The sequence below is a fragment of the Phoca vitulina genome, unplaced genomic scaffold (assembly GCF_004348235.1).
Source record: "Phoca vitulina isolate PV1807 unplaced genomic scaffold, GSC_HSeal_1.0 scaffold2, whole genome shotgun sequence".
NCBI lineage: Eukaryota > Metazoa > Chordata > Mammalia > Carnivora > Phocidae > Phoca > Phoca vitulina.
The window spans coordinates 34,710,547-34,724,416 of NW_022589705.1; the positions used below are offsets into that span (position 1 = coordinate 34,710,547).

Below are 13,870 nucleotides of genomic sequence, written 5' to 3' on the forward strand. Positions count from 1 at the left end.
GCCCGATGCGGGACTCGATCCAGGGACTCCAGGATCATGACCTGAGCCGAAGGCAGTCGCTTAACCAACTGAGCCACCCAGGCGCCCCTGTGCTTGTTTTCTTGACCTCTCACTTCTACCGAGGTTCCCTGACAGTTTATTTTTGTTATCGTGATGCATTGAATTTTCTCTTACTATCTCAGTATATTAACATACTGAGCACACAAATTACAGAACTTTGTATGTCAATTGAAAAATGAAAAATGCTAGGTTGATGAAAACTTGGCATAAATTAGTCACAACATATTCAAAAAATGCAGGTTGAATGCTGAGCTGCACACAGGATATGCATAAAAATCTGATGCAGTGATTATTTCGTTCACCGGGTATTGGATTTATGCCATCGTCCTTTAAATATTAACAACTTATGAGGTATTGGAAATGCGTCTATCCAAATTTGGGAGGTGACTCCAAGTCACAGAGTTTGCTCCAATTTGGTTTTGCTTTTTTAAAAACACAGTTCATGTGCATTTTTGTCACAGAAAACTTCTTTTCCCACGAGAAGTCAACCCTTAGCAAAACATCCTGAAAAATGATGGTGTGCATCTTATTTTTCTTCTTTGATTAGGCTTGCTTAATTCTGTATTATCTGCCTTTGCTTTGATGCCAAACAAGATTAAATTTTCAAGTATAGTATGCTAAATTTATAATGTGAATTTAAAACAAAATTACTTATAAGAAACCAACATCAGCACCTAGGGACAAGGCTGAGCTATTAGCATAATTTACACCAGTAAAGATATTCTACCCTAATTATTTGTGGCCAATTATCAATTACTGGTCAATGCTAGAATCATTCACCGTAATTATTTCCCTAAGGAATCTTCCCTGGATATAATGGAGAGTTTCATCATATTTCTTTTCTTAGCAAAACAATTTTTATTTTTTTTCTACAAGATTTTTCATCTACAAGAAAACCAAATCTAAATCTTTGCTACTGAGGATGTCTCTAAGATTTTACATCTTTCGTCCTAAATATCCAAAGCAAAAACTAAATATATCCATGGCCGACATTAGAAATTTCTAGAAAGAATGCCTAAAACACTGCTATTTCATCTTCTTATTAGTTTTGATTAATTTCAATTCTGAATTTTTTTTTTGAAATTGAACAGATTGATTTATACTTCCTAAATTAACATTTTAAACATTAATTCCTTTCCTTACATACAGGGTTTTTTTTCTATTAAAATCAATCGCAAAGCCTGCAAACACTAACCTTACATTTGAATTCCTAATGACTCCTCCTATTGTCTCATTTCTGTTTGAACCTGTCAATCAATGGTGAAAAGTGCTAATCACTCCCAGAAATCCCAATCTTGCTCACAAAAGTACCAGTCACTGAAAAATAATACCGATTGGTCATGGATGGGCAGGAAATCTCACTAGGGATCTAACCGCACAATGGAGTTTATTAAGTCCATTTTGCTCAAATCCAGCTCTCCCTGCATGCAAGGGTTTGGAACTTTAATTTCAAAGTCAGCTAAAACCAGCTAAGGTAACTTATATTCATTAGCCTAGCTCTGACTGAAGCGCTGTGAAATCTCTTGGTTAGTGCTTTTGGCTCTGGATAATAGCAGAAGCATTTATTTTTACTCTTTATTTTTCTCCCCTTCTTTTTAAAGAGGGGGGAAGATTCTTAGTTGGATGCTAGTTGTTTTAAGTTCTTAATTGGTCCACGTTCTTATTCAGCTGCTTATTATTTTCACATTTCGTTCTTTGGAGTGACTAGACATCCACAAGAAGGATATTTCCCACTAATTCCCCCCATGCAGCAGTGTTCTCTCAAAGCCACGGCCACATTTATTACTAAAAAGCAGTTATGATGTGTACATGCAGCATGGGCCATAAAGTATTGTAGCCTCAGGTCACAGAGAGGGATGAAGGTCTGCAGGCTTATTGTCCACATTATGCAGAACACCAACTTTCTTTCAGCCTTTTTTTTTTTTTTTTTTTTTAACTGCAGCTTATTTGCTTTGTGAGGGGGCAGCTGCAGGGGGCTGGTGTGAAAGAAGAAGAGGAAGACAGTAGTATCATTAAAGAATAAACAGTAATTACCTTGTAGAAATCTCTAGAGTGATCGATTACCTCTCCAGCTTATAAGAATAGGCCTGGGAATATACAATAATTGATTTCTATTACTTATGTGTGTTTTCCTTTTCACTTTCCGAAGAAGCAATGTAGTTTAATTGACTTTAATTCCAGATTACGTATTTTTATGACTTTTTCTGGAGTTGGCTAGGGATGAATAGAGTTGCTAGCCCCCTGAGCCGTATTACCCATCGGAAGTAGGCAGGTACGTGTGTGTGCCCGCGTGTACGTGTGTGCGCTATCCTATGTTGCATGTCATCACACATCTTGCACTTATCACTGCGTTGCTTTTGTCTTTTCATGTAGGTACTCGTTTAGGTTTAGATGGACTCAGAGGAATTCCAGGGTTAATCAAAACTTGAGAGCGAGCAGTGGCTTTAGCAAGGTCTGGCGCTGGCACAATGGGCACGAGACCTCTCCCAGGCAAGCCTGCTGTAAGTTGGGGCACAGTTCCTTGAGCATGCTGGAGTGGGGCGCCATCCGACCTTAAATTGTGCCGTCCCTGTTGTGATGCCACGGGTCTAGTCACGTCCCTGTGAAATCGCAGGGGACTGAATTTATTTAACCTATATCTTCTACTTATACTTTGACATCGTGAAAATCAGATAGGTTTTGGAATGACTGTATGCCTTTTCCTGGCTGGGAAATTGAGGCATAGATTGTTACATAGTGCATCTAGAAGAAAAGGAATCAAATGAAACCAGACCTTGCATTTGACGACACTGACAGTGGCTTGGGCTAGATAAAATTTTGCCACTAGACTAAGTAGAGAGGACAGTATTCTCTGAACTGTCTCCTGGCTTCCTGGCAAATTAAATCACTTTCGGGGTTTGTGACAATTTACACATTCTTTGTACACTATATATTCATATGTATACATACCATACATGTATGCTATATATATATGCATTTTATATATATATATAAAATACCTTTCACAACGAGTAATAAATATTGGTTAACTGACTTTTCTCCCCCTTTTTGAAAACAATTGTTCCCTTTTCATATTTTTGTTTCCATTGCTTAACCCTGTGTCTGGCATATTTTAGGCGACTGAAAATCCATGTTGTGAGTCTCTGATTCCTGAAGGATTGATTATATCATTTGGGCAGATGCTGAGATGTCCATTTTTTCTTTGTTTGGACAAAAGTGATTAAGATAATATTTATTCTTTGGTACTATAAACAAAGCAATGTTACAAAATAACAAAAGATAGCAGAAGTAAACAATGCCTGCAATACTTCTTTAATCTCAGTGATGCAAAAGAGCTGCAGATGTTGATATAGGGATGCAAAACTCCCTAGGAGCTGGTACGTCAATATTTGGGGGGCCTAAAGAAGTTTTTTAGTTCTTAATATTCTTGTGCACTATGATTCCGTTAATGAAAAATCTACTGGATTAGCAAGAATCATGGTAGTAGTTAGCACCTGCAGCTTGAAAGATTTAGGATTTTTCTGAACGAATTTTTCTGAGTTTTTCCCTCCTTCTAAACATGGAGCAAAATTAATTATTTTAACGTAACAGATATACAAAATAGGAGTTAATTTCTGTTATTTTACTTACACAATGTCTTATAGAAATAAACTCAGTTGCCAAATATCCAAACTATTAATTCTGATATCTAACTTACACATTTCCCTCACAATAGTATAGAAGCATTTTCCAAATTCGAACGCACAGATTCCAGCTCAGTAAATTCTCAATGAATCGACACTGCCGAGTTGCTTTCTGTCGAAAGAATGATTGCTTTTATGTTGTGTAAAATATTTGTAACTCTAAGAAGTCAGATTGTAGAATTTGAAGCTGTCACCCTAATAGTGAACGATTTCACAAACAATACGGTGGACCTAAACAGTGCAGCTGAAATATGTAGCCACAGACATTGGGGTATCACTTGGACAATGCCCCAAATAGCATGAGTGACACTTGATGGTGGAACACTGGGCCACTGGTACTTAGTGATCTCGCGCTTTGTCAAGTATTCCTTTTTCTTTCCTTTTATTTTCTCTCCCTGGTGGCTGTTTGTTATTCTCAGAAGACTACAGACTTCCCTTCCCCTGGACCTTTTTGAACTCTGCTGTCTTTGAACATCATGGATATTGCAAAAGAAACTATTTACTGGGCAGTAATTATATGCCACCCCTCGTGTAAAGGTAAATGATAATGAGGTATGTGCGAAGAATAGGCGGCCCTGTCAAAGGGAAAAAGAGCGGCTTTTAAAACTTAGAGCCACACAAAATGCCTTATAGACTTGTTCGGGAGTAAGTGTATCAATCAACCACGCTAAGAGCTCTAACTCAGATGGGCGCTGCACACAGCATGTACACTAGTGTTTTATTATCGGGTCCATTATGATGAGTTCTTGTCCTAGACAAAGGGAGAACAGAAAAAGAATTCAGGCTGACAAATTAGACTTGAAATCAGTTTCATTTACATAACGACTGGAAGTTCATTAATAACAGAGTTTTAATTATTCATGCTCTTGTTTCACTAGATACAGCAGTTTTCCCCCTGCTGTGCGGGATGTCTGGATTAGCTAAAATGAACCTTGGCAAACTGATAGGCTGCCCGGATACTCAGACGCTTTTCTGTTTTCACACCACTAGAGATGGGGGTGGGGGTGGGGCAGGAGGGAGTGTGTGTACCAATTGGGGCTGGGTCATGAGGGGGGGTGGAGAGCAGAGGAAGGCACTGAATAGAGAAAAAAGAAAGCTTGCTAGCAGGTTTGGGAAAAGAAAGAGAAGGGAAAAAATGCAATTGTTGTATAAATTTGTACTTGATGGGAGCTTCCACCTGAGATGATAATACTTTAAATATCAATCATTTCGAGATTTCCTGATGGGGCATACTACTAATATGACTCTGTGTGTGTGTGTGTGTGTGTGTGTGTGTGAACATGCACGCACGCCTGCGATTCTTTTCCTTTGGATATAGGAGCACTAATAGGGTTTTTTTTTTTTTTTTTGGTTTGCTTGTATTAAGAAAGAGAAAGAGAGAGAAAGAAGGAAAGAAGAAACTTTTCCCCCAATTCCACAATATCTGGACAAATCTGAGAAACAGGTTTAAAGTGGGCTTCAATACAAAGTTCGTTAATGAGAGCAGTGGTGGTATTTTCATTCCTGCTAGTAAGAAATAATGACACTAAGGATACTTTCCCGCAAAGAACTTCAACTGTTTTCACACACATCAATCTCCTGCGACAGTCTCAGCGCCACCTCGTGAAGTAGTTCAGGGCTGATTGGGCAGGGGATTATTGCATTTCTGGTTCATTTGCTGTCTGTATATTTTACGGGCTAATTTAGGTAACTATCTCACGAGAAGAGAATCTATGACAAATAAAAACAAGGCTCAGTTCTTCCCAACACCCCTCTAGCTCAGCAAGGTGGGGAAAGAAGCTGGAGGAGAACCTCTCTTCGTTTTGAAATCGCACGACAGCTGCCGGTTGGAGTTTCCAGGGCTGTCTTTGGAACTGCTTTGTAATAAAATTCTTAGTTTGGGGAACCGTCATTTATAAGAAACAAATATTTTGAAGAAAAAAAAATTAGTAAGGAGAAACGACATTTAACAAGAGGGAACCGAGTACCCAAGCGCTTTGTCTGTGTTCTCCTGCTTGATTTAACCTTCACAAAAATTATTATATCCATTTTACCATTTAACTGAGGGCAAAATGAAGCCTCAGAGAGACCAAGAGTGCAGCTAGTGAAGGAGGGGGTGAGAAATCAACCTATGTCTGTCTGACACCAACTTCCCCCTGCTACATATGCATCCACATCCAGGAGACAATGGTTGCTAATATGTTTATACAAAGTTGATACAATTTGTTTTGTTTTTCTGTTAATTTTCTCTGCCCTCCCACCTCTTAATGATTTTCTACAAAATAAATAGAACGGCCTGGGGTGTTTTTTTTTTTTTTTTGAGAATATAGATAGCTTTCTTAGATCTTGACTAACCAGAAAGTCATAAAAATCAAATATTTAAACAGTTAATACAGGAGCAAGGTGCTAATATGAACAAGGCCTATTTCTAGTAACAGAATAATTGAGTAAGAATTAGACAGACTACCTGATAACTTGAAGTCAAATGCCACATTTGTAGATCACATAGGAAAAAAATTAATCACCAGAAGCTGCCACCTTTCATTACTTGAAGTTTGTTTCTAAGTGGGCATTTTGTCCACATACTGTGAAGGGCAATCATGGACTAATAAAGCCAACGTTTTCTTTCTTTCTCCTCTCCCCTTTCCTTCCTTCTTCCCTCCCTCCCTTTCTTCATTCCTTTCTCTCTCTTCCTCTTCTTCTCCTTCTACTTCTTCCTTCTCCTCTTCCTTCTCCTCCCCTCTCCCTCCTCCTCCCCTTTTTCTTCTTCTTCTTCTTCTGTAGGGCTATCAGCTATTCATTTATGCTGTGAAGAGTTCACATTTACTGGCTAGTTTTAAGTTTTATTTACTCCTTTTCCCGGGCAAGTCCACCCCCCCAACCCTGTTTTATAAAGCTATCTTTACATCAGAGATTTTGAATGACTAATTATTGCTTCAGAGTGATGAGAAGCTCTCAACACATTTATAATATTTTACCTTTTTATCTCTGAAGTATATATAGAGATATTAAGGTACAAAGAGGTTTGACTCAGGGGGAAAAAAAAACACAAGTGTTTTGAAAAGATAAAACAAGATCCTTCACTAGAGAGCTACCCCAAGCAACACACTAGATTTCAGAGTAAAATGCAATAAGTGGACAGTTAGCAATATGTAAACATCAGAATCTGTTCAGGTGGCTGGGACATTATTGACTCCAGTGACATCCAAAATGGCACATTCACAAAAGTTGCCTGAGCAATCTGAAAATCAAGCTAAGGATTCCTTCTAAATCTTTGACCAAAGATTACTACAAAAATCGGATGCTTTTGAAAAAGAGAATGAAAACAAACCTTTTAATAAAAAGCTGAAACAACTATTTTTTCAAAAATGCCTTAACTGCGCAATGGGTGGTGTGTTTGTGCGGCTTTAAACACATATTTCTCCCGATTTTCTGGGCTCTTTTACTCCTTTAGAAATGTAGAAATATTGCCAAAGGACAAAGAAAACAATGGAAGGTAGTGTGGGAAGAGGAGGAGACGGAGGAGACATCTGGATTGCGTTTGATCTGGCAGCTCTCTCCCCCTGCCCGGTTAGGAAGCTGCTGCCCTGGGCAAGCGGGAGGGGGCTGCCCGTGCTGGTATTTGATTTCCAGGTGCAAGTATTCACTCATCTAAATCCTGACCATATGCTGTCATACATCTGCGGAAGTACTGCTGCTTCCTTTTGAACTGGATAGAAAACGTACACCTGACTGACGCGTGCAAGATAGATGGTCCCGAAGCAGCGAAAACTCCAGCAGTTTCGCAGGGAAGACTGAAGCCATGGAAATGTGTCGAATAGCTTGTGTCCTGACACGTCTTTTGCCTGGTGAGAGAGGCATTCAGAGGCGAGTCGGTAGGAGCCAGGAGAGAAAAAGTTTCCAGCCCCATTTCGGACCATTTTGTTCATCATTTGTAAAGTTGAAAGGGATGACTCTTCAAGCCCCTAAGGCATATCCAACCCGTGGGAGGGGGGGGACATGTTGAAGACAGCAATCCTGCTCCCAGTTTAGGGGAGAGAGTAAGTTCTAGAGGTCTACTGTGCAACATTGTGCCTATTGTTGTATCTTACACTTAAAAATATGTCAAGAGGCTAGATTTCATGTTAAATGCTCTTACTACAACAAATGAAACCAAGTGAAACAACACCATTCACTAATCATTGGCAAACTGCAATGTTGCGGGACATTGTTATTTGCCAAACAGAACAGAGAGTTTATGTGGGATGATTATTTATTGTGTGCATTTGGACGACGACATTGGTTTATTTATCTGATTCACAGTTGTCTCATTTGTAAAATGAAGACGATAATATTTCTCATATTGGGTCTTTGTTAGAATTCAAGATAATACAAGTGAAAGCATCATAGTTGCTTAAAAGGTGGCAGTTATTGTTACTATGTGACTAAAAGTTAGGAAGCCAGTTTTGTCCATTGGGCATTCAATTTATAATTTGAAGTTACATAAATTCCACAGAGGCAAATTGAAAGGCATGTGTGATACGCTTTCAGGCCTAGGGTCAGTAATGATCGCAAAGCTGGCTCCCATTGTGGAATGATACAGGGCCTCCATTTGGAGAGTGTAACAAGTACTGAGCTGTAATCAGAAGAAAGCCCTTAAAAGGGAACACTTTGAAAGTGTCAAAACTTTTTTATTTCACCTCTGGGCCATTTTATATATAAGCCCAATATTTTTTTTTAAAAGATTCACTTGGCTGGATATCTCTGTTAACTCTGTTTTGTAGAGGTTTGTTTGGGTATTTTTATTATTATTACAAAGGAATGTAATAAAAAGGAAAAATTACAAGTATATTTTTATCAGCAGTATTTTACTATATTCCAATCTTTTGATTGTTGGTCAAGAATCAAATACTGTTAACAGTATTATTTTATTAATAAACAAAAACTTAATTCCCTGACAACGGTAAAGGATAAATAATACTATTTTATTTTATTTATTTATTTTTTTTAAAGATTTATTTATTTGACAGAGAGAGACACAGAGAGAGGGGGAACACAAGCAGGGGGAGTGGGAGAGGGAGAAGCAGGCTTCCCGCGGAGCGGAGAGCCCAATGCGGGGCTCAATCCCAGGACCCTGGGATCACGACCTGAGCCGAAGGCAGACGCTTAACCGACTGAGCCACCCAGGCGCCCCTAAATAATACTATTTTAAAAAATAAAGAAAAACTTTCAGAAAAAGCTGGTTAATATTGAATGTCTTTTTTTCCTAGTGTATTAAAAGTAGATACCTATGTTTTCCTTTTGTAATATTTTGATGTTTTTAAAAATAGAGAATGGAAAATTACTGTTTGTGTTCCATATTAACTTACTATTGAGCAGAAGCATTTTTTTTTTTCTGTACTGAAGACTTTAGAGACCTTGAATTTTTGTTACACTGAAGGGAAAAATAAAAAAGTAAAGGTTAAGGAAAAAAGAGATTATCCTTACTGCATTTTGCAGCATATGAGTTTGGTAGAATTCTTGTTCCCTTTCACGCATTACTCCTCTCTTGTGACAGATGGAAAATGAATTTAGCACCATACTGGGGGACTCCTTGGATTGTTATTTAAAATATCCAAAGGATAGGGGCACCTGGGTGGCTCAGTCGGTTAAGCGTCTGACTCTTGATTTCGGCTCAGGTCATGATCTCAAGGTCATAAGATGGAGCCCCACATCCTGTTCCGAGCTCAGCGGGAGTCTGCTTGAGATTCTTTCTCCCTCTTCCTCTGCCCCTCCCCCAGGTCTTGCACGGGCAAAAAAAAAAGATTTTATTTATTTATTCGAGACAGAGAAAGTACGAGAGAGAGAGAGCATGATTGGGGAAGGGAGCAGAGGGAGAAGGAGAGGGAGAGGCAGACTCCCCGCTGAGCAGGGTGACTGATGTGAGACTCCGTCCCAGAACCCCAGGATCATGACCTGAGCCGAAGGCAGACGCTTAACTGACTGAGCCTCCCAGGCGCCCCCTAAATAAAACTTTAGAAAATAAAATAAAATATCCAAAGGATAAATAAAATGTGAATCAAACTTACAATTCTGTGCATTGGGTTTCAGGTCAAGTAATAATGTACTAAGGGAGGGAGGGAGCAGAGACGGAGAAGTGAAGTGGAGAAAAGCAGTGATAACAGAAAAAAAAAAAAAAGATAGCAGAGAAGGAAAGGGGAAGAAGGGAGTAAAAAGGAAGAAAATAAAAGGCAAAAGAAGGAGGCAACAAGTGGGATGAATTCTTTGGAACACTGTAAAATCAGGAACTATTTTGTGGGAAGGCAACTTGACAGGCAGAAACACAACAATGAAATAAAAACATCCATAATGAAGCCACTTGAAAATGTTTTACTCTCTTGGGTTGAAAGTTGCTGCTTATTTGGGAAAGAGGGTGCAATGGAAATGTAAAGTGAGTTTCATCAACAAATGGGTATTTATGGACCAGGGACGTGACTAAATTCTGTGAGGTGAATAACTGCAACAGGAATAATGATTTGAATAGAAAAATAATTTGTATCTTACAAGCATTTGCTATTTCTTTATGTGTCATATCCTAGGTAAATTACTTGAAATCCACACTTAAATCGTGAATGTTACACTTTGAAGATAATCTCAGCAGTAAAGTCTATCAGTGCATCGATACTGAAATCAACTGCCTAGACCCTTATATATTTATTCTTTTGTTTACGAGATTTTTTTACAGCTCATTCTGAAAATGAGAAACTTGGAAATTTGTGATTGTAATTTCTGGTGATTTAAAAGTTATTTAAATTCAAGTTTCAAGTACCTAAATGCTATACCTCAAAAACTCACCATGACCTTTGGAAAATCTCACGATGGCCTCCATCCTTGATTCATCCCTTTTCTTCCCAGTCTTTCTAAAGCCTTGACTTGAACTTCAACTGTCTTAAAATTCCAAATTCCCTTCAGTGTTTGATGCCACATCTATAATGCTGAAATAACGTATACGTATACGTTTAGTTCTTTCTTCTAAACTTTGCCAAAAAAGAAGAATATATGTAATTTTTTAAATTGATCTCTCTTTTCTACCTGCTCTTAAAGGACTTCTCCAACTCCTACACAGAGGGGAAAACAACAACATGCGGCTTCTTCTTTTATCATTTTCTAATAAGTAACAGGCCTCTGAGGTGCCTGGATGATGTGCTTCATACTCAGCATTGTAAGCACTGTCACTTTTTATTCTCAAGAGCAAGAAACTTTTAACTATCGCCCCTTTTCCAGGGAGGCAACGAGAGTCACACAGCACAGTGTTGGAGGTGGAATAGAATTCAGGAGTGGCCCATTCCAAAGCCACATCCTTATATATCCCTCCTTCTAGTTAGTTATCCCATATGCCTTAGTTTGCTTCCACCTTCCACCAATAGGCTTCTGAAGCTAAGGTTCTCTAGGGCAACTATCAGGCTCTCCTCAGCTGTGCTTTGATATAGGGACGGGCACAGAGTAGGTTCACAAAAAGTTTTTGGCAAAAATACAGTAAATCCCGTTCCAGCTTTATAATCAAGCTACCCTTAAGTGTTGCAGAAAGCTCCTGCGTCTTCTGGTTAGGTTTCTGATTATCTCAAGCCCATCTGCATGCTCCACCCACAGGGTGCGAGAAGGAAGCTGGAGTATGATATTCCTCGTCATATACGGGGACTCCAGACTTGCAGGTCCATACCGGCAGTCCTAAATTTCTTGTTTAAAGTCATTTACACAAACAGGATGTTCACTCTAAGTTTCTGCAGAGGAAGCCCTTCTACTGGTAAACTGGGAAATTCTCAAATCCCAGCGGCGCATGTGCTTTAGAATCATGGGGACTTTTCTTTCACAGAAATATATGAACAAACCTGGCTCTGTGGAGGGAAAAGAAAAGCAAGAAGCATTCCGATGATGAAGGCCCCAGATGAAGGGAGTGCTCTTAATTTCTGAGCGTTTGGGAAGTGACATTTCCAAGTCTGTAGTCCATTTATTGCTGTTCTGGCTGGCTCTCGCCAGGTGTTTTTCAACGAAGCACTAAACTTCCCCTCGTCGACTCCAAAAGGAAACCTTCAGGTAGGTTTAATGCAGAAGATTAAGACTGCATTAAGATTAAGTCTGAAATGTTCTGCTACCAATTAGCCCTCTAGTATTTCTGTAAGCCTTGAATTTTTGATGCGATCAATGACACCATAGAGCCATCTTCTGTGGAGTGGTTATTAAAGATATAAAAATCAATACAAAGATGATACTTGGAAATCTATATCACGAGATAATGAATCACCATGAGAGCCGACTAAGAAGAATGTCAGCAAACCAAACAGAAGGTTTGTGCATAACAAAGTATCTCATGCCAGTAGAATTTAAGCTAAATTTTGCATGAGACAGAAGTCTTCAGGCTACACTTATGATACATTTGCATGACAAGGTTTTAATAAGATGAAAACACAAGCCCAACCAGGCAAAGGGCTTCTAGGAACATTTGGGAAAAAAAAAAAAAAAGATTGGGGATTGAGATGTTTACGACTGAGCCAATAATGGCATGATTTAACTTTAACTAATGATAAAATAGCATTAAAACTTTCTCTGTCAGTAATCCTCATTCAATTTCTTTTAAATGAAACATTATTTGCCTGCATTTTAAGTCCGTAAGTACTGATTGTTATTGGAGCTGTGTATTGGAGCTTCACAGAATAGTCCAAATTTAATTTGAACTGGGGATTGATTTCATTTCCTTCAAAGGAAGATTTTTTTTTTCCTTCCAAAATTGAGCTGGTGCATGACTTTGCAAGTTCATTTTGGTTTTCTCCTTGACACAATTGTAAGTGACAGGAGAACATTTATGTGTTTTGTCCTTAAGGGACATCACGACGTTGCTAATGAAGCCACAAATGACTGGGAGCTATTCTTTGGCTTTAGAGATATGGATTCCCTATGATCTCATGTCATCGCTGACAGAAAAAGCACAAATAAACCAGGCTGCCCTGTCTCCACTACACTAAACCACTGTATATTTAATAGATATAGAGTTTTATGCTTGAGATTTTCCAATTTACAACTACATAAATAAACTTTTATAGACAGGGATTAGGTAAGGGTGTGTTTTTGTGTATTCTGGGTGGTGCAGAAGTCATAAATGTTGCTATTTCCTTCTTTCTTCAGGCACATATACGAGTCCCTCATTAGCACTCGTCAGTGGCAACCATTCTAGAAAGACCTGCTCATAACCACTGACTGTCAAGTCCTTAATAGCAAAGCCTGGCTCTTCATTAACCAGTAAGCTTACTGATTTACCAAGAGATGTCTTTGCTTTTCTTGGAATTTTTTCATCCATGTCTCATCCTAGTGCCAACACCATTTCCAGAAAGTGAGACAACGATTTGTTTATGCTATTTCGTATTACACATGGTTTTCTCTGCATTTTCAATGCATGTTTCAAAGGTTGCCTTGATCAATCAAGGTGGATTTCCCAGAGATTTTTTTTTTTTCTCCCAACATGTCATGTAACAATAAGAGAGCTAGATACACCTTATGTAGTCTTAACAAGTCTGCAGTTTTGACTTAATTTGTTTCCCTCCCTTTTACTACCCTGAGGGTCCCACAGCAAATGAACCGTTCAGTAGCATAAAACAAGGGGAATTAGTTTAGATTTTAATAAAACACAGACCTCTTGTGGGCAGTATCTACACTGACGCCGAAAGCGTGCAGATTAAAATATTGTAGTGTCTTGATTGTCCTGACAACTCCCGATCATCCTCCTGAACCCCCATTGCCTGGGAAACCTCAACACCCACAGGGGTTCAGTTCTCAGCCTCATCAATGGTACTAATACCTCCGCTTCTTTATCTTTGTCTGTAAAATCTACACTACAGAGGCATGAATATACTTAGCTGTTTCTCAATACTTTTAGACTCAGGATTTAAGTTGGGTAGTCCCTCATATCTCTTTTAGGTAATGTGAGGGGGAAAAAAAAAAAGAGGTGTGAGAAATGCTATTCTCACAGGCAAGAGGCTTATAGGTAGCATTTAAGGAAGTATATATATTTTTTGGAACAAAAAGATTTTGCAAGCTATGGAAACTTTTAGTCTTCATAAACTTTGTCCTGTTCTCTTGGGGATGGGTTTTGATGCCTTGAAAGGTATTATTCATTTGTTTACAAATAGCTGATGATG

At 38.7% G+C, this 13,870-nt stretch overlaps 1 protein-coding gene across 30 annotated transcripts in view; it reads right to left on the bottom strand.

The window, feature by feature from the left end:
• ADGRL2 (adhesion G protein-coupled receptor L2) overlaps nt 1–13,870 on the bottom strand; it is a 609,188-nt gene that overhangs the window by 465,104 nt on the left and 130,214 nt on the right. The window lies entirely within an intron of this gene.